Below are 14,220 nucleotides of genomic sequence, written 5' to 3'. Positions count from 1 at the left end.
ACAACGTTCCCATACATAAGAGCATTTAAGTTTAAGTATTAACACATATTAAATTAAAATAACCAAAACTCATTTTTGTTTTAGTTTAGCTGAAATAAGACTTAGATGTGTCTGAAATAAAGGACCATTTGAACTTTCTATTGCAAATAGTGTATTTCTTTGGCCAAATAAGCCTTATATTTTCTAGTTATATACAGCACAAGAATTTATTTGTTTTTAATTTATTTTAACCTCTACATCCCATGTTTAAAACACAAGTTGGGAATGAGACAAAATCAATGTACAGTAAGGTGTAGGTACTTTTGGAATTGAAGAAGTGTTGCAGTGTAACAAATTTCCTTAAAAACAAACAGTAGAATTCACTCTGTGTTCAACTTCTGAAACCCACCAATGCAATTTGCTTGTTTTCCTTACCTAAAGTAACAAACATGGACGCGACAACAAGCTAAGATAATAATCACGTCTTTGAAGATGGTGGCTATCTGATCTGCCAAAGCCAGCTGGCGCTTCTTGAAAGGTATACTAAATGTATACTTTGATACAAGTTTACTGAGCAAGCATCGTACTTGACTTCCTGGCAGCATCCCCAAAGTAAATTAATCTGAGTGCCTGTGCAAGCAACAAACTCAAATATTGGCAGTTTGATATGGTATTCCGAGGCTCAATTGGTAACATATTTAACCTGTTTTTGCGTTTCGAGTTTCCTAAAAAGATGGCACTTACAAACAGAAGTAAGCTTAACTATTCCCAACTGCCAACACTAATGTCTTGGCAAAACAAAATGTAAGGAGGTTTCCTTAGAGTCATTTGTTTACAACAAAAATGAAGTTTTCCGCAGCTGATTGTTGCCAATTGTCTTTCGCGTCCAATACATAATTATTTGCACTTGAAAGGTATGTAAGTGCATGCCGATGTCCCTTGCACATATCTGGTTTACCAACATAGGTGCATCTATAAAACACATGTGTTTAATAGAACGCATATATAGGAATACTGTACTTCAGTAAATAAGTTCTCTTGCTGGTATGCATTTTATTATGGATTTGCAAATTGTTCTATAAACCCTTTAAATAACCCTAAGTGTTTTCCTGAATTTGATTTTGGAAACGGACAACAAAGGGTCTAGGACACTAGTTCATAATGTTCTATAGGGCCATGCTTCTCTTTTAGTATTTCCTAACTCATCCAATGAAAGGTTAACATTGTGCTACCATAAAACTAGTATTTAAAAAAGGATGCTGACATTTTTTTAAACCAATTTTAGTGTTGGTCCTTTATGGTTCTATGTGTATCATACTGGGAATATAAAATGTAAAACTTGGAACCCAAGAATTTTATATGGCAGAGTGAAAGCATGTGTTCCATTAACATATACTTTCATTATTGCCATAAAGCTATTTATGGGCTTATTATTACCAGTTTGCATTAATGCAATATTTAATTACAAAGAATGTTCCCCGGCATAAATGTTTTCTGAAGTACATATCATGTATGTACAGTATATATATATATATATATATATATATATATACATGTTTCAGGGATTATATTTACATTTAAGTATTACAACAATCTATCAGAAGTCATCTGTATTTCATTAAAAAACACAGTAAACTTAATGAATGACCGAATGGAATTTATATATGTTTAAACTGTAGGCAAAGGAAAATTCCCTTTTGTTATATAAAAAAAGCTACTTTTGGTTAACCACCAAAAGTTCAGTGACCATCTATACTGCAAGTTATATTTTTCATTAAAGTTAGTAAACTTGATCATAAGAATGGGCAAAAAAATATACATACTGAAAGTTTTCGTGGAAAAGCTAAATACTAAAGACATCCTAAATCTGGCTGTCCCAGGACATAGGTGCATATTATAAAACTTTGTAGAGTGATTTACACCAGAAAACGGTATAAAAAGTGGTGTAAAATAAATGGTGTAATGGTGTAATCAACATTGTTATCCTCAAGAATGAGATACATGAATTACATGTACACATTACACTGCAAAGTGCGAATCGCAGGACTAATGCACTATGTATGTTATGCAGTTATTTACTTATTTTACACTATTTCAGACCTTGTGTAACAATAATAATTTATTTTTACTTTTGTTTATTTTCACTGGATCCCATCTGCCTATTAGTGCACCCGGCAGTTTGTCCATCTCCCCATGCAAACATCTGCGCAATTGGGCACATGGTATGCCTTTCACATTTTAAATAATGTTTGGAAAAGGAAAGTCAGTTTAGTGGCTTCAGTGCCACACTCTTACAGTCTACTCTCTTCATCATAAAAAGCAGTTATATTTGTTTCCCGAAATATTCCTTTCATAAAAGAATGATGCCTATTCTTTATGATGTTCTCTAAACCATTTTTTGTGGATATGACCTCTTAAGGAATGTTTTTATGTCTTCCCCCACTGCAGATGTCAAGCATTCAAGTCTGTGGTCTCCAAGCTTAAAAAGTATTTCCATTTTGAAAACATGATACTGCAAAATCCCCTGGCCTTCAAATTTTGCAGGTAAGTTACAGACACTACCATCTGCCCTGTGGTCTATTCTGTAATAAGACTGATGGCTTTGCTTATGATTGCAATGCTGGCAATGTCCATGCTTTAGGGGTTCCCAGGGTATTACAAATGATGACGTTTAATCTGACAAGGCTACTTGTGTACTGCATACACTTCCTAACACACAGCATCAGAAAATGTTTATTTAACTTGCTTTCAGTTATCTAAACTGGCCCCAGACATAGATTTGTTACAATGTTGCTTGTTGATTAGTCCACTATTAGTCCCACTGACTGATAAAAGCTCAGCCAGATTTCAAATATGCTGGAGAAAGTTGAAGGATACATCATACCATGGATGTGGTCCTCTCTCAACAGGTTTTCACAACTTCTCTTTATGATCAGATTGTTAACCCTGGGACTAAAGTTTGAATTGTTCCAATGTGGCTTTTGAATTGTTGGCGACTTTGCCAGATAAGCAGATCTTAGCTTTTAGACACTGAATTCTAATGCTTTCTAAGAACGGTATGATTACTTATGATCCTGTACTCCTAGGGGCCTATTTATTATGCTGTCTAAAGCAAAATTTGCTGTAGTTGTAAAAAGCGGTGTAAAAGAAATGGCGAATTTTGCCTTCTAAACAGGAGATTCTATGTTGTTATTAATATATAAGCTCCTAATCTTTAGTAGAACATCTACTGAGGCAAGAAGGGTAGCAGCTCCAATTAAAAGGAAATAACATGTATTATAATTATTAACATTTATTTATAAAGCGCCAACATATTCCGCAGCACTGTACACTAAGTACAATAAGAAGAAGTTTTTGCACAATTTACTATTTAGAGTTAATTTATTTATTAGTAAAATGTACATTGCATTCAATTCTCTCACTTTAGGGCGAAACTCGACAGATTTTGTGGGTTAGATTTTATCTGATTTTGTCAAGCGACAGCGCGCAACAGCACAAGATTTTGTAGGATCCTACAAAATCTGATCTCCATAGGCTGTAATGTAAAGTCGAATGAAGTGTTTTGTTCCTGCATCTACATCCACAGTCAATGTTTTTTAATGAGAAAAAAATCTGTCAGACACCATTAGATTTTATCTCATCGGACAGGCGTGTCGTGTCAGATAGCTATCCTTTCATGTAGTTTACAAATCCGATTTCTGTATCAGTCCCATTATATTTTGCCCCATGCGATAACGTCTGACTTGACAAACAAAAGCCCCCATGGGGTTTAGCCCTTACTATTTCAAAGGTGCAATATATAGAGATTTTTTTTTTTAATTGTAATAGTAGCTATACGAAATGTACAAATACTCTCTATTGGCATAATGCAAATATGTGAAATAAATAAAATAGCATGTTCACTTTTAATCAAAGTATATTTTCATTTTTAGGAAAAAGAAACATAATATACATTTTCCCAACTCCTCATATATATTTAAAATCAGAGCATTAAAAGTATATCATTTCAGAGCAGCCATTTATGGCCAGTTTGGCTGGTCTAACATACACTGCCAGCTGGCTTGGTCTGTTTCTCTAGTAATTTGGCAAAATGCACTGAGATGGCTCTGGGCCAAAAAACAAATTATTCTCATTGCAAGGAACTTGTTCGAAATAAAAACAAAACATACACTGTTTAACATTTCAGATGTTCTTTTTTTGACAGCTTATTGAACTACATTATAGAATAATTTTGAATTCCAGATTAGTTTACCACTTTGTTGCAGTGGTTTGATAGTGAGAGACTCGCTTTCGCCTAGAAGTAGTCTCTCTTGTTTGGTTAGCTATAGCGACCAAGGCTTGGGGAAAAAAATAGAAAAAGTTCAGGAAAACTTTGCTGTTGGGCTGCTGGATTACATGACATAGCCCATATGAATTGTCAGCCATACTTGACATGTATACTGGGTATGACTACTGCGAATGTATCATATTTCCATACCTACAGCTAAGAAAGTGAGAGCAGACATTGAGAATTACAGGCTGTTCACAGAAAAATGTAAATGCTTCTGAGCAGTAGCCAATTTCAGAAACCTGAAACATGAACAGGAATGGTATTCACAATTTGGGACTGTCCTTGGGAATTAGGGACTGCAGGCAACTACCGTCCCTGCACAGTCACTTCCTCCATTAGCATTTGAATGAACATAAATGATGAGCTATAGCAAATTTAGGATTAAAAAATAAAAACTACACAGATGATTCTAATGCCAGAAGTTTTTGTAGCACTAGTACAGGAAACTGGGTTTTCCAGGTTTTTTTAAAAAATAATTTGAATCACTACAGTACATTTTCTTAAAATACATTAGACCCAATAGGGTTGTTTTGCCTCCAATATGGATTCATGCAAATTAGTTACTATCCAGTACAAGGTACTGATTTATTATTACAGAGAAAAAGGAAATCATTTTTGAAATAGGAATTACTTGCTTACACTATGGGGCAGATTTACCAAAGCACGAATTCGAATCCCGAATGGCAAAAATTCGACTTTTTTCATATTTGTCGCAACTTTTTCGCCAGTGCTGCAACTTTATTGTATTTTGCACGATTATTTTGTCGCCGCCGGCGATTTTTTCGTATTGAGCAATTGTAAACGGTGGAAAAACCAATCCGATTTTTTTCCGACGACGGCAAAAAAGTCGCAGAAAATATACGAAAAAGTCTCAACGCCGACAAAAAAGTCGCAAAAAAACCCACATTCAGACGCCTTTGGACCGTTCGTGGATTAGTAAATGTGCCCCTATGAGTCATTCTGTAATTTTGGAGCTTTCTTAATATCAGGTTTCCAGGTAAGAGATCCCATACCTGTATCTATTCTGTCTAACCAGAATAAACAAAACCTTTACTCGCAAACATTTACTGCTTTTGCCTATTTCATAATTGCTGCCACATTTCACCTTTAATAATGGGGGACAATCATAAAAAATGCAATGTAAAATGTGTGTAGTTAAGCAGAGTACTGGAAAAAGGCACTTCAGTTTTTTCTTATAGTTTGGGTTAATAATAAAATTATACAATTATAGTTTGCCGTGTGTTAAGCATGAAGGTTTTTTTTTATAGTATTATTGCTATGTCGACATTCTCCACAATAAGAAACAACAACAGGTCATGTATGCTTTGTGATAGATATAAATTACCATTGTTTATATCTCTGCAGCATGGAGATAATTTAATAGCCTAAATTAGAAGAGAAAGAGTGATAAAAAAGGTTAATAAAGGAAGATAAACCAAATGTAAAGAACTCATATTCACGTTGCTTATCTAACAGAAAACTACACAGCACTATTTAATTGCCTAAAGAAAAATGAATGGGATATTTTTTTTTAAATACAGCAGATAATGGTATGACTGAATCTGTTTCATGCCAATTACAGTCTGCTCTGTCAAGTTTTCTTAATTGTGTGGAACCATATGATTGAATCCGTTTAATGCCAATTATAGTCTGCTCCATCAAGTTTCCTTAATTGTGTGGAACTACTATTTTATAGCATCCTTTCATTCAATCAGTAACCATTTTAAAGGGGCAGTAAAAGAAAAAATATTTTTTATTTTATCCTGACTTATAGACAACATATGTTTTGTCATGAATGATCATTATTTATATGCTTTACTTTTTTTTGTGCTGAGATTATTCACATTTCTTTATATGCTGTATCTGCTCGTTCTAATCATTGCCTATTTACTATTAACCATGCATAAGTTCTAACCAATCACAAGTCTGTCTGCTTGCTATGAAATTACAGTCCTGCCATGGCACTTTGCTGCCGTCTGATATGTGGAGCTTGAAGCCAACTGTGCCATTTTCTTCTCCACCCCATGTCTTCTTGGGATATGCATTTGTGCATACCCCATTTATTAAGGCAGACCCCGTATTTGAATGACTCCGTAGTGTGTGTTTTAGTGAGACCACTGTTGACAATAGGGATATACTAGGGACATGTTATGATAGCAGGTATTGGGGTTTACTTGTCTAGAGAATTTAGAATCTAGGGCCAAATACTGTTTCCTTCAGTGGCATAACTATAGAGAAAGCAGGGACGGGGGGGGGGGGGGAACTGTAGGAATGCTTTCTCTATAGCTGTGTAAGCCAATAGAAATACCCCCTTGCTAACTGCTCTCTACCTGCACCAGGGGATTGATTGGGGAGAAACAAGCAAGCGGGGGTCACTGTTGGGGGGGGCGAGAGTGGGCAGGGAGTTCTGGCTAGGAATTTTACTTTTACTTCTAGTTATGCCCCCAGAGGGAAAAAAAATTGCAGTTTTTTTTTTTTTTTTACAATTTCATTTTTTAAGCGCCTAGTCATTGGAGAGATTTACTATGCGACAAAACTGTGACAATTTCGAATCCAAAAATATTCCATCTAAAAAGACTGTGTAAAAGTCAATGGCAGATGTCCATTCCCTTCCCTGGAAGATCTTTCTTTGCTTCGAATCATTAGAAGTTTTTGGATTTTTGATACTGGCTTTTGTATGACAATACGAAAACGTGTTTTTTCATATTTTTAAATGTTTGAGTAATCCATATTAAACCTTTTTGGCAATTACACCTTCCCTTTTCCCAAAATATTTGTCACCTAGGAAGGTGCCTCTTACCCTTAGTTCCAGGGCTGATGACTGCTTGAACAATCTGGAGCTGTAGACACTTAACCCATTTACTATTTTTTTGCAGGTTGAATAAGTTGTGGATAGAGTAATAGGTGTAATCTGAAACCCTAGAGCATACCATGCACACAAGATCAGCCATGATAATGATCTATGGCATGGGTTGGAGGGTTTCCTGCTTTGTGGTATTCATCAGGCAAGTTACTAAATGGTGCAGTCAAATACAGTGTTTGTTGACTTGCTGAATTGTGTTATAGGGGCACAGTTATGCAGTGGGCGTTCCATGCTTCACCCTTTTTAATAAGTGAGCTAGAGTTTCCTTACAGTCTAGAGACAGAAGTTTAATATTTAATCTGGCACTGGTCAAAAAGATACATTTTCAAGGTAGTAATTCCTGGCAATGACCCCTCAGCTCCACCTTATAGACTAGCACCTCTGCCACTAAGCCACTCCTAAAATGAAGATTTCTGCTCATAGAGGTAATCCTTTGCAGCTACTAAAATAAATACTGACTTGAGCTTAGATTTCATTTTTTAAAGCTTCTTTTTACTTATATTTTTTCACAACCCCAAAGACTCATTTGTCAGGTCAGTTCATTTTCCCCAGTCCTGTGTAAATCTGTGTGTGTAGGAAAACATTTAGCTTATTCTACAGTGCTGAACTTTTGCACCGAAGGCACCTTCCCAGTCAGCTTCCTCCCACCCAAGTAAATGGAAAAAACACAAATGCTTTGCTTGTCAGGCTGTGCATTAACCCAGGCAGTAAAGGCAAGGCTTTGCGGTTTAAAAACAACAACACGCGCTGGTGCAGACATGGTGGGTGCTGTGGCTGTGCCCTACCTACAGCTGGGGGGGAAGCTTGCAGCTGGCAGAGATTAATGGGGCTGCGTGGGAAACCATAAGTCACCCACACTGCTCCCTGCGCAACACTCTGGCAGCCTGGGAGGTGTTCTTAGTTGCAGCAATAAAATGAGCTGGAAAACGGCTCCTTCTTATTGGAAAGAAAAAGTACTTCTGTGATCTTTTTGGAAAGGGATCATGTGATGAACATGAAAGTCTGACACTGAAACCTTGTTAGCCTAAGCATTTCATCCAGAAAAAAAAAATGATCGGAATTTATTATATTTTTCCCCTTTCCAAAGTCTAATTTTTCAAGGTTAGTGTGACATAAACCATAATCCAGTGGCCTTCTCTTGTTACGACACCTGTATGACTGGAACTATTCATTGGGGTACTTGGATTTACTGCTGTGGATTTGTACTTCAGGAACTACATTGGCTTCAAATAAAACTTTTCATAGTGAATAGTATTGTGTGGCAGTTGCTTTATTTGTTTTGTGTGTTCCTTCAACTCTTGCTTGACCTCCCATGCTCTTTAATTGAATAATGCTAGGAAAGACCACCAACAACAATTCCAAGAAAAAATATGCATGTGTGTATATCTAGTATATACAGTATAAAGGCATGTATACTTTTTAAGGCAGCTACAGAGGCACACATATTCTCACATTCTGTGGAGAAATGCCATCCACTTTAAAAGTGGCACAGATTCACAGTAGTGGGCTTATCCCACCACAGATCATGCTGTAAATGCACCAGAGATGCAACAGGCTCTATTGAAATGGAAATATTGGAAATATGCCACAGAACTCCAAAGGGAAGAGAAGATGACACAGCTTTTGTGTTATTTGCATAAAACTTGTACTGTATATACACACAAATACTCCTTTACATAGGCAACCTGTAATAATCAATACGTTGCTCTTTGAGAGTTACTAAAGTCTCAAAGAGCAACCTATTGATTATAAGGGGTTGATGTATCAAAGTTTGAACCAAGAATCATCTCAGACATTTGAACTTTGATTACATCTTTAGGTGTCGATCCAAATGGCTGAACAATTCAACAGCCAATATTAATTCAATAAATATTGTGGAGCCTTCAGGATTAATTAATTAATACCACAGAAGAATAAAGGCAAAGTTTTATATGAATTCAATAAATACTGATATCACTCGATATGAATTGAATAAATGTTTTCTATAAAGGCCCATCTTAGTTGGAATAATTCAGAACAAATCATCCCAAATTGACCTCACAGATTTGTTAGGTTGATAAATCTCAAAATTGTAATGGATCAATAGTAATTGATAGATCCATAAGGATATTTATTAATCGGCCACTTTGGTTTTGATCATTTGAGTGCATTTAGAGTATTCCTAAATATCTTGGTGCAGGGAAACGTCAAAATCAATATTTATCAATATGTACCACTGTCCTGTATGGGCAATGATTTTTAGAATTTTTTTCTTGTTTTTTCCTATTGATTTAGAATATTTATATTGTTCTATATTTTTTGAATTAATACTTTCCATGAGGATCAATCACAGTTTAATCAGTTAATATCAAATCCAGAATCAGTCAAATCTAACCAGTTTAGTTATTTAAGATAAAAATTCCCAAATTATCATGGGTTATTTGTGTAGTTGTTATCCCAACTAAATTGCTAATATTAGTATAACCGCAAAAAACCTTATATCTATAACAAGAGGTTCCTAATTCTAGAACAGATTGGCACTGAAGAATGTAACCTCTAATATAGCAAGTGATAAAAAAAAAAGTAGAAAATATTTACAAAAAGCAGTGCAATATATATACATTACATCAATGATCTGTATGTATATGCCTTCATAAATAATTTAAGATTCACTCTTGACAAATACATGTGTATACTATGTGGTATTTTGCATAATGTGGTTAACACCTGCAGCAGAATTTCTTAACCTTTTTCTCAGGGGACCCAATTTAATTTTGGGGTAGAAATAGTGTAGAATGAAATATATGCTTTAATTATTGCTGACTATTGTTGCATAACATTGTATTCTAAAGGGGTTCAAAGACACCCACCATAAACAGCATAGGGGGCCAATGACCTGGAGTGTGTTTTGCTTACTTATTTTGTTTTTATTTTATGTTGACTTGTTGCTCCAGAAAACAACTGACAGACTTACAGTAGCACCAGGCCCTGTACTTCCCATCTGCCCACAGGTATGGGTAAGGCCTGGGCTTCATCTTCTGACTCTGATCTCTGCATGGAGCAATGGATTTCCAACATGCACGTGCAGAGATCTACAACCCTGGGGGGCATGAGTGTTAAGTAGTGATGAGCGAATGTGTCCTGTTTCGCTGCAAAATTTGCAAAGCTGCTGAAAAGTTTGCAAAACTGCGAAAAAATTGTGTAATGTGGCTACCGCATGATTTCTCCGTATTGAATACCTCTAATGGTAGGAACCCAGAAAAATCATTCAAACCACGCCCTGGTTGCTAAGGTAATTTGGACCCTAGCAACCAGATAGCTGCTGCAACTCCGAACTTAAAAGCTGCTGAACTAAAAGTGAATAACTAAAAAACTTCAAAATAATAAAAAAGGAAGACCAATTGCAAATTGTCTCAGAATATTACTCTCTAGATCATACTAAAAGTTAACTCAAAGGTGAACAACCCCTTTAAAGCTTGACTATTTTCTTTTTCTGGATAAGGGGTATTTCTGTAATTTGGATCTCCATACCTTAAGGGGCACATTTACTAAGCAATTTTGAGAAAAAGGCATTTTTTTTTTTACTTTTGAGGTTTGAGTTTTTGGAAATTTTGTGGCAGGTTTGATCTGTCGAGTACCACTGAGTACTATGGAAGGCTTCAAATACTAGAAATGTTTGAGTTTAACTTGAAAATGGTAAATAATGTGAATATTTATTGTCAGCTTGTCCTTTTGCTAGACACATTCAAGGGGAATTTAATCTTTTAATCATTGTTTTCTATGTCACACATTTTCAAGGGGAAGTTAATCCCATCATTATTTTCTATTTCACGCATTTCAGGGGGAAGTTAATCTCATCATTGCTTTCTATTTGATTGGCTGCTGGAGCAATTCCTGTTTGGGAAAAATAAAGATGATCTATGGAAACTAAAGTCTGTTTAAATATAAAAACTTCAATTTGTAGAGTTTTTCCATACTTTTGGCTCGCAAAATTTGTGAATTTCAAAACATGAAAATTTCGTACAAACAATTAAAGCATTATGGTGATATTTAATAAATACAGCAATGATTGAATTGAATTTGATTTTATACCATGTCTAATTTATAGGCCAGAAAAAATTAATTTTAGTAAATCAGCCCCTAGGGGGCTGATTTACTAAGACACGAATTCCGACCGAATTGGAAAAATTCCGATTGGAAAACGAACATTTTGCGACTTTTTCGTATTTTTTGCGATTTTTTCGGTGCCTTTACGACTTTTCGGAAATTATCGCGACTTTTTCGTTACCAATACGATTTGTGCAAAAAAACATGAGTTTTTCGTAGCCATTCCGAAAGTTGCGAATTTTTCGTAGCGTTAAAACTTGCGCGAAAAGTTGCGCTTTTTTCGTAGCGTTAAAACTTAAAAGGCACGATGTTTTGCGCAAGTTTTAACACTACGAAAAAATCGCAACTTTTTGCGCAAGTTTTAACGCTACGAAAAAATCGCAACTTTCGGAATGGCTACGAAAAACTCGCGTTTTTCCGCAAAAATCGTATTGGTAACGAAAAAGTCGCGATAATTTTCCGAAAAAATACTGATCATTACGAAAAAAACGCAATCGGACGCAATATTTAAAAATGAAATAAAGCCAACAGATTGTTTTGCCTCCAATAAGAATTTATTATATCTTAATTGGTTTTATTACTGTTTTACTATTACAGAGAAAAAGAAAAGCATAACATGAATTATTTGATTTGAATAGAGTTTATGGTAGAGGGTCTTCCCATTATTTGGAGCTTTATGGATAACCGGTTTTTCAAATAATGGATCCCATACCTGTACAAAGCTGGATACAACCTGATCCTGTAAAATGAAAGAATTAGTGAAGGTCTGTATCAAAGGCATTGTATTTATATAACTTTTTTTGCAAAGTACAGAGGGAGAGATGGAAATAACACCTGCCTTTATACATAGTTCATATATAAAATGCCAACATATTCTACATGTACAATGTTCTGGGGGGGAGAGAACAACCAGTGTAAGACACACCAACAAAGCAATTTTAAACTGTGAGCATAGCATAGAATGACAGAATTTGGATGCACTAAGTGAACCCATGCTGAAATCCAGGCATTTCTATTCTAAGGATTATCTGAGAAGAACAGAAAAGAAAACTGAATCTGTGCATAACTTGAAAATCAAAAGGGAATTGTAACTGCCAATAAAGAGGTCTAGTAAGATTTGCATGTGACTTTACCTTTAATGATGGGTTGGCATTGAATGAGCACAAGACAGGTAGATTTCCAAGTATAATGTAAAGGCACAAAACTTAGTTTATTCGTATACTGCATTTCTGAGCATCTTATTAATTATGTAACAGGGAGATGGATATGTGGCTATCTAACTACAGGCCATGAAATATGCACTGTTCCTCTAATACACTGTAGGGAAACTTGTTTATAAAGTATTTAGTATTGGTTTTTATAATGCACTGTTGACAACAGGAGACCACAGAGCTCAAAGATCAATCTTAGCTTGGCCCGGGTTATTAAAGAACATCTTTAAGAGCTCTGTGACAAATATCACTTATGCAGAATCTCTTTAGTAAGGGAACATTTGTGCCAGGAGCTTACTAGGTATTGCTTTAGGATTGGCTGTTCGAAATGCATCTTGTTGCCAAATGCCAATACTGCAGATGAATCGTTGTCCCTAAGGTAACGCTGTGGCTGCCACTACTTCTGCTGATAGCCAGGTGATGGAATTCAGTATTCCTCTTCTATTCCCTCCCATCACCTTACCATCTTATCCGAGCCCCCTGGGAGGAATTAAATGGAGAGTGCTAAGATTTTAGCTAATGCAGCTTGCTAGGATCTGCCAGGCTAGAAGGCTGGGCAAGTCTAATAGTCTGTTGGGTGGATGTACCTATGCCAAAAGAAGTCAGTCATAAAAAATGTACACTGACTGTTCATAATAATGTAATTTTAATCTACCTCTAGATTTCTTCTAAAAAGGAAACATTTTATTTAGCTACAAAGTGTACTATACATATTTTGTTCGGCTAACATACAAAAATCAAATAATAGGAAACATTTAAAGGGACAGTAGTTAACTTTGTTCCATTTAATACAAGGTCAGTATTGTTCTGTCTTTGCTGTTACGTTAATGCATCTACTGATATTTCAGTTACAATGATTTCATTACAAATATGTTTGATGACTAAAACAGTGTGTATATGTATATATATAGTTCAATAAACTTTTTTTTCTTTTGCACCAAGTCCCTGAGCTTGCGGTACTCATTCTCTACATGTCTATTTTTTGACCTGCACCCAGGGCAGTTATTTTGGTGATGGGTGTGCTCCACTCTGTCCTCTATATATATATATATATATATACCACTAAAATATTCCAAAGTGCTTTACAGAGACTGTTCATCATTAACATCAGTCAGGATCAAGTACATGGTGCTGTTTTATTATTACAGAGTAAAAGGTAATCTGTTTTAAAATTCTGAATTATTTGATTAAAATGGAGCCTTTAGGAGATGCATTCCCGTAATTCTGAGCTTTTTGGATAACGGATTTCCGGTTAATGATTCCTATTTCTGTACTCTGAAAGGGATCTTATAACCTAATCTATCAGGTAAGGCACTGTGTGTAGGTATTTGGAATACACTGCATTCCGTGTTTACCAGAGAATTAGTTAAATTCAAAAATATTTGTATGTGTGTCTCTTCTACTGCTGATAGTTATGGATTCCAAATGGTCGCTGTTTACAGATCCATGCTGCTGAGTGTGGTGGAGCATTAAGTCAAGAGGTGGAGTAAATAGGAAATTGATGAAAGCAACACTGTACATGTAGCTTGCCACTGTTTAATTCACATGTACTGCCTTACAGGAGAGGTCACTAATGTGTACAGCATGTCATCATCCCTTGTTTTCAGTTTAGCTAGCTATCTCATTGAGTCAAGAGAAGAATTTCTCACTAAAAGGCGAACGAATATATTAGTTTATGAAGTCAAGCAATGTCACCGGCAATGATCAGATAATTATTTTAGAAGCACTGTGACTTCTTTAATTGCTGTGGG

At 35.6% G+C, this 14,220-nt stretch overlaps 1 protein-coding gene across 2 annotated transcripts in view; it reads left to right on the top strand.

Moving 5' to 3' along the window:
• Window positions 1-14,220, top strand: part of bnc2 (basonuclin 2) — a 322,056-nt gene that overhangs the window by 114,105 nt on the left and 193,731 nt on the right. For both annotated transcript variants that reach the window (XM_031890396.1, XM_018097765.2), the window contains exon 3: window positions 2,428-2,523. The gene's annotated coding sequence lies outside the window, so the exon portion shown is untranslated. The remainder of the gene's footprint in view (window positions 1-2,427; window positions 2,524-14,220) is intronic.

Source organism: Xenopus tropicalis, chromosome 1 (genome assembly GCF_000004195.4).
Source record: "Xenopus tropicalis strain Nigerian chromosome 1, UCB_Xtro_10.0, whole genome shotgun sequence".
Taxonomy (NCBI): domain Eukaryota; kingdom Metazoa; phylum Chordata; class Amphibia; order Anura; family Pipidae; genus Xenopus; species Xenopus tropicalis.
This window is presented reverse-complemented; position numbering and strand designations above follow the sequence as displayed.